Source organism: Orbicella faveolata, unplaced genomic scaffold (assembly GCF_042242905.1).
Source record: "Orbicella faveolata isolate gen_17 unplaced genomic scaffold, um_ofav_v1 contig_35, whole genome shotgun sequence".
NCBI lineage: Eukaryota > Metazoa > Cnidaria > Anthozoa > Scleractinia > Merulinidae > Orbicella > Orbicella faveolata.
This window is the reverse complement of record NW_028301564.1, coordinates 22,813,781-22,828,481: the sequence shown is the minus strand read 5'-3', so window position 1 is coordinate 22,828,481 and position 14,701 is coordinate 22,813,781. Positions and strand designations below refer to the sequence as shown.

The 14,701-nt window shown below is 42.1% G+C and overlaps 3 non-coding genes across 3 annotated transcripts; all 3 read right to left on the bottom strand.

Moving 5' to 3' along the window:
- Trnav-aac (transfer RNA valine (anticodon AAC)) lies at window positions 1–73 on the bottom strand. The gene has a single exon. It is a non-coding gene; the product is annotated as a tRNA-Val (tRNA).
- Window positions 74–1,904: 1,831 nt separating this feature from the next.
- On the bottom strand, window positions 1,905–1,976 carry Trnad-guc (transfer RNA aspartic acid (anticodon GUC)). Its single transcript has one exon. It is a non-coding gene; the product is annotated as a tRNA-Asp (tRNA).
- Window positions 1,977–2,538: 562 nt separating this feature from the next.
- On the bottom strand, window positions 2,539–2,611 carry Trnav-aac (transfer RNA valine (anticodon AAC)). The gene has a single exon. It is a non-coding gene; the product is annotated as a tRNA-Val (tRNA).
- Window positions 2,612–14,701: the final 12,090 nt, after the last annotated feature.

The following is a 14,701-nucleotide window of genomic DNA, read 5'->3' as shown; positions in this document are numbered from 1 at the left end:
TGTTTCCGGCCGGGCTCGAACCGGCGACCTTCCGCGTGTTAGGCGGACGTGATAACCACTACACTACGGAAACCACATGAAAAAATTTGTTGTTATCTTAGAATCGGTTCCGACATACAGATTGACAGACAGACCGACTTGTCTGACAGACGACCAGAACAACAGACCGACCGACCGACAAACCGACAGGCCGACAGAGCGACAGACCGACAAACTGACAGACTGATTGATCGAATAAATGATTTTTTTTTTTACAATACGAAACAGAGATACTTTCAAAAACAGCAGATATTAAATATTAGAGGAAGAAAAATAGTCTTGAATTCAACGAATCAACTGCCAGATTCAAGGAGTTGGGTCTAGCAGGAGGTAATGGATTCCTGGGTCTAGTTATTAATGCAAATCTGGCATGTTCCTCGGTAGTATAGTGGTGAGTTTCCCCGCTTGTCACGCGGGAGACCGGGGTTCGATGTACTTTATATGTACTTTTTCATGTACTTTATATGTACTTTTTCATCTCTTACCTTTTTTGTTTGTTTGTTTGTTTCGGGTAAAATGCCTCAGAACGCTCTTCTGATTTCTATATGTATAAGATTCAGACGGGATCACATTGGTAGAAAACAAATTACTTGGAATAAAGCAAGATGCCATAAACAGTTCAAGTGAGAAAGAAAGACAACAACAACAACAACAACAACAACAAAAATAACAACAGGACAGTTATAAAAAACTAACGATGTGAAAGAAAGACGGAAAGGAGAAAAGGATATAGCTTTCTCCAGCTGGGCTTGAAAAACCCTTCATCCTCATAGTTTTACGTAGAAATCTTGGAGCCGCGGATGGGCCGCGGAGATGTAAGTGTACATGTGCACCCGGTACGAAAATGGTTGAAAACAACTAAAATTTCTCTAGACACTACCTATAAAGAAACACACAACTGTGTAGATATAGAGAGACCTGTAGGTCAGCAGGGTCCTCATGGCAGATTATTGCAATGAAGTATGGCTCAAGCAGTAGTTTACAGAATTCGCTTAACAAAATGATTGATAAACGCCTTGAAATGAGAACGTTTAATTTACATTAATATCAGAAAAGAATAAGTGTATGGTGGGACTGGGAGAGACAGAAACGAATCGAATTTTACAGGAGTTTGCTTAACTAGGAGCCTCAATCGTAAACAATTTAAATGAAAAATTTAAACCATCGCTTTCCCCATTTCTTATTTTATTCTGATAAAGATTATCTTTGACAATTAAAATGAAAAATTAGGACCCCCCCTTCCTCAATTTTAATGATGGAAAAAATGGCGCCTTTTTGGTTTGGCGCCAGTTCATCATTGCTTCATCATTGATCATTCCGACGAAGATTGTAAGTAGAATGCTTGAGAATACGGTTAAAACTACTAGCCTCCGCTGACTAATGAAGTACGGTTCAAGCTCTAGGTTCAGTGATTGACATAGGCCTAGAAATTAGAAACGTATAATTTACATTGGTTCCGGAAAAAAAGATAATAAAGCAAAACTGTGCGTCCCCGGGTGGGCTTGAACCACCAACCTCTCGGTTAACAGCCGAACGCGCTAACCGATTGCCCCACGGAGACATTCATGAGAGCACTGTGAATTTAGTTAAAAAAAGAACCATTGCATTATTTCTTCCTCTGCTACATGTATAACAACAAAAATTTAACTAAAGAAGCTCAGGCATAGCCATTTTTCTTGGACAATTATGTCCAGGAGGGCAAGTCGCAGTGAGGTTAACCCTATGTGAAAGTTCCTTTTTGATTTGATCTGTTAATCAGGATGAGAAAAATTTATATATTAATTGACTAACCGATCTCAAAAATAATAATGAAAACAAATATAAAGACGCGGATAAATTATTTCTAATCAAAAATATATTCAATCCTCCCCGGCGGGGAATCGAACCCCGGTCTCCCGCGTGACAGGCGGGGATACTCACCACTATACTACCGAGGATTTGGGATGACAGCATTGGACAAGATGCCCTGTTCAATTTCGAACCACTGTTTCGAAAAAATTAATTGGGGGTTTGCTGGTTTTGAAACAATCTCTACTCCAAAGAGTTCATTACCTATGAAGGAAAAAAAGAGGTAACATTACATAAAAGATTGAAGCGAGAGAAAGAGTCATAATAGCTTTAATCAGTGTGTCAAAGGAGAGATGGGCTATGGTCTTACTTCCTATATTCCAGGCGAATTAGTATTTTTACTCAGTCACCCATGCTCCCCAAGAAGTTGTTACACAGTCCGTGACGAATAGTTTTGTCGAAGGTAGAGGTAAACTGCCATAAAAAGGAGTCTGCATAAAACGGGTGATGGGTTCTCAATTAGTTATCGGAAAAAGGTGTGAGAAAAGTCTTGCAACCAGAAACGTTTATTGAGGGCTAGTCGTCTTCAATTTGGTAGAAAATGGATTCGTTGAATACAGAAGCGTACCATGACCAGGAAAAATGGAACATCATGGTTGTAAGAAAATAGAGAAGTTAGTGAAATAAAGAGAAAAAAATATATAACAAGCCTGTTTCCGGCCGGGCTTGAACCGGCGACCTTCCGCGTGTTAGGCGGACGTGATAACCACTACACTACGGAAACCACTGAAAGTTATGGTTCTCATTTTGGCAAGATTCGGATGTAATTAAAATTTTTACTGACAAGCTGACTGACTGACTGACTGACTGACTGACTGACTGACCGAATGAAAGAATGAATGAATGAACGAATGAACGAATGAACGAATGAACGAATGAGCGAACAAACGAACGAACCAACGAATGAATGAATGAATGAATGAATGAATGAATGAATGAATGAACGAATGAATGAATGAATGAATAAATGACTGACCGAGTGATTTCATTTTTTTTATAAGGACCTATAAGGAGGGAAATCAGTATCAATAGGGATACACTCGAAAACAACCGACTTTATGTGAGGAATACAATGCACTGCATCAACAAATCACCTGCAGTTTTAGGGATTTAATTCTTTTCTTTCCATGATATCACGTCTTATCCTCGGTAGTATAGTGATGATATCCCCGCCTGTCACTCGGGAGACTGGGGTTCGATTCCAAGCCGGGAAAAAAAACAGCGTGTAAAAACAGATGAGAAATCCAAACGAGAAAAGAGTTTGCTGGCATTGAAAGTACTAGATTGAGGTTTAACGTTTATTTTGTTAAACGACAAGTTTTGAGTGGCTCTAACACAGTACTAGGGGTGGAATTCATTGAACGTGATAAAGCTTGTGATTGGTTACCGTTGCAAGCGCAAGCCTGTGATACTTTGTGAAGTTTCCCGCGGATTTAAGCTCAGAATTTTTTTCTGATTAAGCGTGCAGACTATCATCGACTTTTTGAACCTTTGTGGTAGTTTGGGTTTTTCGTTCGTGATTTCAAAAGTAATAAAATTAATACAATCAAACTTAAACTTGACATATTTTGCAAATGTTTCGCTTTATAATGAAGCCTTGAAATAGTGCATTCATACTTCCCTGCTCGATAAGCTCGCCAGTTTTATATCTCACTTTCAATATTGACACAAACATCTTACAGTTGCCGAGTTTAAAGATTGTGTAAGATCTTGCAAAGTTTGTTTCTTTTGTTGAAAGAAATCTTCTTCTATTATTTTTTTTCCAAATACATTGCAGTCACTTATTCTCGAAAATCCTCCATGTGCGAGCCAAGCACTGGGTTGCATGTCGTTGTGTTTAAAGAACTAATTAAATTATGCATACATTCACTGAAGATAAAATAACTAATTTTAATTATATTTTTGAAAGAAACAACTTATGACCTTCGTTTGTGCCATCTCTATGTAAGCGGTGCGTCGCCACTGCGTTTGATAAACCACGTGCACGAAGCAATTTGTTTATTTGCCCTGCTCCTACTCCTGGGACAAGACCTCCTAAAAACAATTCCTCACCTCCCGGACGTAAAGAGAATTTTTGTAGGAAAGCAATATGAAATCAAAAGAGACTACTTTAATAATTATCGAGTACCTGTATAATTGAGTAAAATGTTTGTCAGTTAGTCGTCTGATCATATAAAATCGGCAGCTCTTGATTTAACTTTTTAAGAAAGTCAGATTTTTTTGGAATAGCTTTTTATACGACTTTTATAAGTAGTATACAACAGAGAGTTCTGCGACCGGGACACATGGACACAGTGACGTCACAATACCCCAAAGGTTGACGTCATCAAAAATGATGACATTATAATCTAAATATAGAATAGTGACATCATCGGGATGGAGGGGTGTAGGGTGTCTTTGGAGGTGTTACGTCATAATTTCAAAATAGGTAGAATGATGTAATAGAATTATTTTTAGTAACAGAAGTCATGTGATTTTCTCATTATAAAGAGGTCAAATTTTAGAAATATATTAGTAAGCTTAACATGGGTCTCACTCTCTTTGCTCGTCGAATACGATTTAACACCTACCGCTTACTGGCTAGAAATCTGATCACTCCTAACAGTGAAATAGTTTTGCTGAAAGAAGCATTTTGTGGTCTACCAGATACCAAGCGTTCCAAGTTAAAGAACCCTCATTCTGAAGAACCCCTGCCCAATTCGGCCCATTATTGAGTATAGAATAGGAAGAAATACATTTCAGCAGGGTAATTTAGTAAGAGAATAAAATATACTTTATTTCTAGTACGTGTACTTCATTTTCCGACCTATGAAACATTAATTATGTATAGGCGACAAGGAAATTGCTTTTCCGTGTTTGGACCGTCAATTTGTATTTTCACTTTAAGTAGACGCTAAGCAGAAAAGAAATTTCCTTTGGACATGATTACTACCGGCTTTAGCGCCTTGGGCCAAAGTCTATATGAATCTCGGTTGCACCTTATACGCCTCAGTCATTAACAAAATCTATGATTGCGAATAAATCGATTTCGATTTGGTCTGTTAACTTAATAGACAGAACAAAACAACTCTGCTTGTTCAAATACAATAGAGTTTTCCATTGCTTCTTTGTTATTGCAAAATAATCTCCCTGGGGTCATTAACGCCTAAAGTTATGAAGTAGACAAGACTGAGAAAATGAAGGAACAAATGTTTTTCAAAGACGTTTATTGCAATCAACTACTCTTTAACTATTTACAACTCTCAGAGCTCTAACTTGTCAAGTGATCATTACAAAGTCCTACAGTTTGTTCTTTTTATCCGGTCATGATCAAGTACACTGAACCATACTTTGTACTCAGAAGCCTTTTCGATAATGCTGTTTACACTGGCTGCGAAGTTATTAGTCGTTCATTTCAATGAAACCTCTCAAACGTAAGAACGTGAGAAAAGTAAGGGGGATCTTTTTATTTCATTTCATATTACTCTCTTGGTTAGTAAAGCTATATTGTTTAATTTTCTTCCTTTGATAGATTACCTTTTGCATGTAAGATTTGTTTTGCATTCGGCCTTTTCGGCTGCTTTTTCTCCTAAAAGTAATTAAATTAGCTCATACGTACGTGAATTGACCAAGAATAACAAAATCTTCAATTGATCATCATGCCTTGTCGAGTGCTTACCTGATTATCCATCAACTGAAGCATGAATCTATCCAATTTAAATGCAATTATAACCTCACGTTTCTGTTAATTCGGTTTTGTTCGGCTAAGGAAACAATTTTGTTTTTTTAACCATTTAACTGTCAATTTTTTAAAACATGTCTGGATAAAATTACGGCGAGAAAAATAACTTTGACGGCTAGTCCAGTTTGTTGCGTGCGATGACGGGACAAAATCATTGTTTATACCCGATCCATCAAACGCTTTTTATAGTTGTTTCAATGCAAACGAGGAATACGAGAGGCGTTTTTATTCAAATTCTTATGACCCGTACCCTGGATTCCGTTACTGGCAGCAATTTGAAGAGATGGCTTCAGGGAGACAATCTTTTTCGATCGCAAGTGGTGCAAGCAACAGCACAAACGCAAGCAAAAGCTGCTCGTCCAATTTCACGAGTTGCTAGCTTGACTTATAAACCATCGGGAGATTGATGATCATTGATCGACGTAAAATCACACACGTTGGTATAAACAGCAGAGTGCCAATTAGTGTGAAAATGTATGGTGTCGCGTGATGATAATTTCCCATTTTCATGATCTGTTTGTGATTTGAAGTATTCGGCAGATTTCTTCCAGTGCTTGAAGTATAAGTGGGATGGATGGTTATGGCGATGGGTGGGTGACTTTGCAGAGAAGAGGGCTGTGGTAATCGCTGGTACTGGTGTTATAACCGGGTATTATAGTTACAATCGGCGATTATCATAATCGGCTTGGAGGTGTGAAAACTTTATATGTCACCAAGAGCCATAATCGGGGACGGAATGGCTCCTGATGTCACATCACACAAAACTGGATCGTTGGCTCGAAGATCTCTAGTAATGAGTTGTGGTAATAGTTCTAACAAAGCAGAGATATTAATGTGACGTAAATTGTTATCTCGTAGTAAAATCGAAGTGTAGTTCTCAACCCTTGTCTGTGAATCTGGTACGGATGACATGCAGTCGATAATCTACTTCTCGAAGCAAGCGTTTGTACCGCATTGAATAGCTAGTAGGATGAGTATGGATAAAGACATCTTGTATTCTGGAAAATCCTTGAGAAATTCGAGATTTCCTTTACCGTGAAATTATTAATTGACCTATCATCTTTACTACTAATTTTTCGTAAGATAAGAAAAAATATCTCTCGAATGACACGCGCGCGCTTTCGTCTCGGGATCCCACGCGTGCTACCAGAGAAAAGTACAAGTGTGATTTGGTGCCCTAGGAGCCTTTTCTGCCCGTTGCGCCCTATAAATTTAGCGAAGGAAACAAATTTCTTCAGTTTGAATCCAACTTTCGTACCGTAAACATGAAGAAAGTCAAGTGCAAGCACAGTGTCCGACTCCTGGATGTGGCTCAAAATTTTTAGTTCGATTAGCAAACCATTGAAGTCAAGTACACGAACTGACAGACATTGAACGAAAATATTGGCTACAGTTTGCTAAGTTACAAACAACCAACATGGTTCGTGTTTATGAGAAAGAGGCTGAACCTAAGACTGCTTGGGAATAGGCTCTAAATTTGAAGCATACAGTTCAATCAATTATTTAAAAATATGGACCCAAGACTTAAACATCCCTTCCGGCAATTGTCGCAGGACGAACCTGTTGTGGTAAAAGTCAGTTTGTAAAACGTTTACTTGAATCGGGGAAGGATCTCATCGACGGAGCTCCTGAAAACGTCATTTGGCACTACGGTATTTACCAACCTGCCTACGATGATATGTTGGGTAAGTTGATATCTACTCCAAACATCAACTTCGTCGAAGGAGTTCCTAGCGACTTAGAATCTATGATTGATCCCTCCATCAGAAATTTGGTAGTCATCGACGATTTAATGTAGGAACTCAGTAACGATCAGCGAATACCAATCTGTTCACGAAAAGTTGCCATCACTGCAATTTGAGCGTGATATTTATACTACAAAACATCTTTTCACCGAGGAAAGGAATTGAGGGATACCGTGCCAGTTTGAACTGTCATTATTTGTATTTCTATTTTTAGACGCTCGCATTCTTCACCAAAATTCCAGGTATTGCACCATCTCTTTAAGAACTTTGTTTAGCGATGACGTTATTCTTTTCAAAAGTTTTGACTGAGAAACTTATCTTTGAAAAAGTATTATTATTTTACACAAAGTGCATTTTATGCGATGCTTCAGCATTCCCGCCTGTCACTGGAAATGTCACAAACATCTAGAAAGTCACAAATAGGAAAGCGGCGCAACTTCTTAAGGTATAATTATAGTCGAATTAAGCATTTGCATTATCATATCCTCAAGTAAACCAATCAAGTGTTAACACGTTACAACATGATTTATAACAACATTTACTGCATACCAGAGCAAAACGTAGTTAACAATGTTCTCGAGCTCTAAAGGACTATGGTGAAACAAATGAACGGAAACGTGACAATCAGATGTAATCTTACGCAATAAAACAATAGTTACACCCAGTCGACTCCGCTGGATTTTCTATATATTGATTAAAAGTGTTAGATAGTGATATAAAGTTCGCATCGCCCCAGGGAATCAGCCATTGCCCAGAATTGAATCTATCGGAATGTGAATTCATGCAAAGAACCTCTCAACTTTGATTTTGGCATCATTCGAGTAAAATATGCCTGTGAGTATCATGATCAGGCAAAATTCTACTCTTGTAAGAATCAAATTTTTCTTTCATTACTTTCTCTCGATTAATCATTGCAGTTTTTGATCACTTCTTTCAGTTCTCATTACTTATCTCTAGAAAGTGTGTTGGTTATATAAGGAGAGATTAGATGTGGATTACTCCTGGGACCTACGTAATCACATGTAAAAGTGAATAAACAGTGGAATGAAAAACTGGATTACTGTGTGTTCGCATACCAAAGACTCCCCGGACAAAACCGAATGAACAGAAACGTGAGTTTATAATTACATTTAAATTGGATAGATTCATGCTTCAGTTGATGGATAATCAGGTAAGCACTCGACAAGGTATGATGATAAAATGAAGTTTTTTTTTTTATTCTTGGTCAATTCACGTACGTATGAGCTAATTTAATTACTTTTAGGAGAAAAAGCAGCCGAAAAGGCCGAATGCAAAACAAATCTTACATGCAAAAGGTAATCTATCAAAGGAAGAAAATTAAACAATATAGCTTTACTAACCAAGAGAGTAATATGAAATGAAATAAAAAGATCCCCCTTACTTTTCTCACGTTCTTACGTTTGAGAGGTTTCATTGAAATGAACGACTAATAACTTCGCAGCCAGTGTAAACAGCATTATCGAAAAGGCTTCTGAGTACAAAGTATGGTTCAGTGTACTTGATCATGACCGGATAAAAAGAACAAACTGTAGGACTTTGTAATGATCACTTGACAAGTTAGAGCTCTGAGAGTTGTAAATAGTTAAAGAGTAGTTGATTGCAATAAACGTCTTTGAAAAACATTTGTTCCTTCATTTTCTCAGTCTTGTCTACTTCATAACTTTAGGCGTTAATGACCCCAGGGAGATTATTTTGCAATAACAAAGAAGCAATGGAAAACTCTATTGTATTTGAACAAGCAGAGTTGTTTTGTTCTGTCTATTAAGTTAACAGACCAAATCGAAATCGATTTATTCGCAATCATAGATTTTGTTAATGACTGAGGCGTATAAGGTGCAACCGAGATTCATATAGACTTTGGCCCAAGGCGCTAAAGCCGGTAGTAATCATGTCCAAAGGAAATTTTTTTTCTGCTTAGCGTCTACTTAAGGTGAAAATACAAATTGACGGTCCAAACACGGAAAAGCAATTTCCTTGTCGCCTATACATAATTAATGTTTCTTAGGTCGGAAAATGAAGTACACGTACTAGAAATAAAGTATATTTTATTCTCTTACTAAATTACCCTGCTGAAATGTATTTCTTCCTATTCTATACTCAATAATGGGCCGAATTGGGCAGGGGTTCTTCAGAATGAGGGTTCTTTAACTTGGAACGCTTGGTATCTGGTAGACCACAAAATGCTTCTTTCAGCAAAACTATTTCACTGTTAGGAGTGATCAGATTTCTAGCCAGTAAGCGGTAGGTGTTAAATCGTATTCGACGAGCAAAGAGAGTGAGACCCATGTTAAGCTTACTAATATATTTCTAAAATTTGACCTCTTTATAATGAGAAAATCACATGACTTCTGTTACTAAAAATAATTCTATTACATCATTCTACCTATTTTGAAATTATGACGTAACACCTCCAAAGACACCCTACACCCCCCATCCCGATGATGTCACTATTCTATATTTAGATTATAATGTCATCATTTTTGATGACGTCAACCTTTGGGGTATTGTGACGTCACTGTGTCTATGTATCCCGGTCGCAGAACTCTCTGTTGTATACTACTTTTATATTGAAAATATTCATTTGCTTAAGAAACGCTTCGAAACATTATATATAATTCAGTATTCTCTTTACTTTTTGGATAGTCAATGTTGTATGGAATATAAATCAAGTAGTATATAGGGGATTAGGCAAATACCATTTTGTAGCATAGACCTTTTTTTCCCTGTTTTGAACCCCCTAAGCTTAACTCCCTCACAAGTATCGGGAGTTAAGCTTGGGGGGTTCAAAACAGGGGAAAAAAGGTCTATGCTACAAAATAGTATTTGCCTAATCCCCTACATACTACTTAAAACAACAGAGAGGGAGGGAGGGGAGCAATTGGAAACAAACGAGCCCGCTGTTATACCGCCCGAGCCGCGATGCCTCGAGCAACAAACAAGTGTGCGTGGCTGATGCGGGGCTGGAAAGAGAGCTGCGGAAAGTGTTATGTGGGGACCTTTTGCAAGCAGCACAACTACCAGCTAAAGAAAGGGATGAGAATGCCAGCCCCTTGTCGGGTCTGCGGGGTCGGGGTGCAGTGCTACTACCGGTTATGCAGGGGATGCGGAGGAAAAAATGTAAGTCAGCGGCTATTACGGAAGCGTGAAAAAGCGAAGAAAGCTTTCGATCTCGTTCTTCTCGAGCTGAAGGCAACCCAATTGGAGAAATGAGGGTTTGTATTATACCGCAAGGAACTATGTCTTCCAACAACCGAAGGTACGAAGAAAGACTGGAAGAAGAACTCGCAAAAATAGATCCAGCGACATTGCAATATTTGGAGCAACTTCTTGCAGAAAACGCACCGGCGGCAAGAAAGGTTGTCCAGAACGTGCTGGAAGCACCAATTTCTCAGGAAATGCAGAAGAGTTTGCAAAAGCCGTTGCTCCCAAGGCCTTACTAACCAAGACCCCCTCCACGCCAAAGGAAGTCGAGAAAAGCGCAAGCGGTTCTGAGGGAGTACGACCCCTTCCCTGCGCGGAAAACCCGAACAGTGACAGACTACCAGAAGGAGATTCTGGATCTGTTCGATGACGCAGAGAAAGAAGGGGAAGAAAGTACAGGCCGGCGTTTCATTCGATGGCGCTTTATCAGAGGTCTGGGGAGAAACCTAACACCAGACTTTATGTCGAGGATACGTGAAAGAGTAAGCACGTCGTTCTATCTGAGGCACGTTTTCGCGTACCAGTTGCGCAACATTGAGGATGGAACGATTATTGTGTACTACTCGAACCCCAAGGGCTCACAGTGGTTTAACAAACTGGAAGACGCGGAAAAATGGCTTAACCGCCAGGAAGAATTTCGTCTCGACAATGAAAAAGTCGACAGGCCCAATACAAAGTGGGTGTTCGAAGCCTTTTTCAACGTAGACCTGAAGGTTGTGATTGACAGGCAGCCGTTGGTGGGAACAGGGCCTTTGCCTAACTGGCTGCGCAACCTTGCCCATAGCCGGGCAATGGTATCTTTGGACGTGTATAACGACAACCTGTGCCTATGGCGGTGCATCGCTGTGCACCGAGGGGCGCGCACAGACCGTTGCACAAAAGAAGCCCGAAATCTCGCCCAGAGTTTCTACAAACTAAAGACCATTCCAGAGAACTTGGCAAAAACGTCTCTTGACGAGTTGGAAAAGGTCGAAGCCCATCTGAATGAGGGCTCACCGGTCTCATCTTGGCTTGGAATCCGTGTCTACGAGCCTGAGCGTCTGGAGAACGGAGAAGTGGTTTGGCACCTCAGAATAAACCCGAACCCCAAACTTAAAAAGCTTTTGACGATAGGTGTCTACGAAGGCCATGCTTTCTTGATAAAAGACATCGCAAAGCTGGCAAAAACCTATGCATGCACGCATTGCGGGCAGAGGTTCACACAAGCTTGTCATCTACAGCGGCATCACCAAACCTACAGCGCGGGAAAAACGGTAATCTTTTACCCTGGGACAAAAGTGGAAGCCTCGCAGACAGCTTTCGAGAGAGTGATGTACCAGAACACCACAGCGTCCAGGCAAGCGCTGCTGTGGCTGGAGCGAGCAGCGAAGCAACGGGGCATCCACATCCACCACGCAATGTGCGGGCACGGGGGCGAGAGATGGCTTCCGCGAGAAGGCGGGAAAATGAAGTCTTCTCCTGTCGACGGGTACAACCACGAAGCGAGGACGGTATTCCAATACCACGGCTGCACCTTCCATGGGTGCCCAAAATGTTACCCGCGCTATAGAGAACTGATGGTTGTAACTAACGGTAAAACACCCGAACAACTGTACCAAGCCACGCTGAACCGTACCGCATTTCTGCGGAAAATCGGCTACGAAGTAATCGAGGCATGGTCTTGCGAAGTTGGGCCTCTTAAGGGGGAACTCCCGAGGAAGCAAACGAAAACTTACCCACACGCTATTTTGTATGATTTCGAGGCGTATGGCGACAAAAACTATCGGAAAGAGCCAACAGGAGCGTTAACGATAGAAAACGCGCACGTGCCGATCTCTGTGAGCGTTGGGGACAGTCTCGAAAGAGAGCCAACCCACATCTGCGAAAGAAACCCCGCGAAGCCGGTCCGCAAGTTCATGAAAGAGCTGGAGAGACGCGAGAAAAACATCCAGGACCAGGTGCAAACGGAGTTTGTGCCAGAAGACATGCACCTGTTGCCAAAAGACCAGCAGCAAAAAATCAATGAATGGTGCAACCAGGTCCCTGTCGTCGGGTTCAACTCAGGCAGCTATGACCTGAATCTGATCAAAAACCACTTCGCCAGCACTCTTGCTGAAATATCAAAAAAGGTCAGACTGGCGAAAAAGGGGAACAAAACCATGTTCTTGCTCACTTGGGGGGCCCGTTTCCTCGATATCATCAACTACCTTGGCCCGGGGACGAGCTACGGCAAATGGGTGAAAGCCTAGGTTGCAAGGCAGTGAAATCATGGTTCCCCCACGAATGGTTTGACACCCCCGAAAAGCTTGATTACCCCGGGCTCCCAAAGTACGAGGACTGGTATGCGAAGCTAAAGGGCGAATACGTTTTCACGCGGGCTGAACAGGAGGGATGCCAGCGAGTGTTCAAAGAAAAGGGCATGCGCACCTTCGCAGACTGGCTGCGTTACTACAACAATCTCGATGTGGCGCCCGGCCTTGAGGCTCTGAAAAAGATGAGAAGCTTTTACACCGAAAAGGGAATCGACATTTTGAAAGACGCTGTGAGCATCCCAGGCGTGAGTTTGCACTACTTGCTCCGGGGAGCGGTTGAGCGGGGCGCAGATCTTTACAGCCCGGGCAAAGAAGAGTATGAGATGCTGAAAGAAGCTGTTGTTGGGGGCCCGAGCCTAGTTTTCGCAAGGTACCACGAAGCTGGTGTTACGAGGATGAGGTCTCATCGAATATCAGAACCGCGGCTTTGCAAAAAAATCGTCGGTTATGACGCCAATGCTCTCTATCTTTCGACCATGCTCAGAGAAATGCCTTGCGGGAAGGGGAGAGTCGTGCACTACGACGACGAGTTCCAAGCGGAGGCGGCTCCTGTACTAACGCACAGGGTCAGAGAAGGGAATTGGTTCGGATTTGCCGAAGTCGACATCGAGATTCCAGAGCGCTTGCGGCTAAAGTTTGAGGAGATGTGTCCTTTCTTTTACAACAAAAAGGTGCCTGCCGAAGCTGTGCCGAAACATATGGCCGATTACTTGGCAAGAACGGGCAGAAACCGCGGAGACCGAAAAAAACTTGTGGGAGCGCTGTCTGCAGAACGGATGTTGGTGTACGCCCCTCTGCTGTTGTGGTACGTGAACCACGGTGCGGTAATCACGAGGGTTAACAGAACAATCGACTACAAACCGGCCAAGATCTTTCCCTGGTTCGTGGAGCAGGTGACGGAGGCGCGCCGGACAGGAGACGCGGACAAAAGCAAGGCGCTGCTCGCTGAAGTGTTCAAACTGCTCGGAAACAGCGCTTACGGGAAACTGATCGAAGCGCTGGAGCGGCAAACGAACGTGATATACACGAAAGACGAGAAGGTTATCGACAGAGTGCTGCGGAGCGCGTATTTCGAAGACCTCGACGAGATCGGGGAGGCCTACGAGCTGGAAAGCCGCAAGCCTAGGATTACAATCAGACGGCCTTTCCAGATCGGAATCGCTGTCTACCAGCTGGCGAAGCTGCGGATGTTGGAATTCTACTACGACTTTCTCGAAAAGTATGTCGACAGAAGAGATTTTGAGCTGATCCAGATGGACACGGACAGCAACTACATTGCAATCTCCGGCGAGCGGCTCGAAGACATTGTCCGGCCAGAGCTGAAGCAAGAATTCGAGGCGGAAAAAAATCAGTGGCTGGCTTGGGACAAGTGGAGCGGCCGGACCCCAGGCCTCTTCAAACTTGAGTTCGAGGGCAGCCGGATGATCGCGCTCTGCTCGAAGAGCTATTACGCCGACGAAGGAGAGAGCGAAAAAAAGAAGTTTAGCACGAAGGGGATGTCGAAGAAGCAGAACGAGATAACGTGGCAGCGTTTTAAGGAGGCGCTGGAAGGCAGCAAAGATATGGCAACCAACAGAGGTTTCAGGATGCGGGACGGGCAAATGGTCAATTACGAGCAGCAGAAGCTGGGGCTGAGCGCTTATTACGACAAGCGGTGGGTGCTGCCCGACGGGATACACACCGAACCGATCGAATTTCACATTTAGTTCACGTCAGCCGGAGGAAGAGCAGTGTTTGGAGGAACAACGAGTAGCTCTTCACGCACGAAGCCGCGCTTGGGACCGTCGCGCAGATAGTAGAGAACGGGCTGATCCGGTTTTGTGAAAGATCTTTCA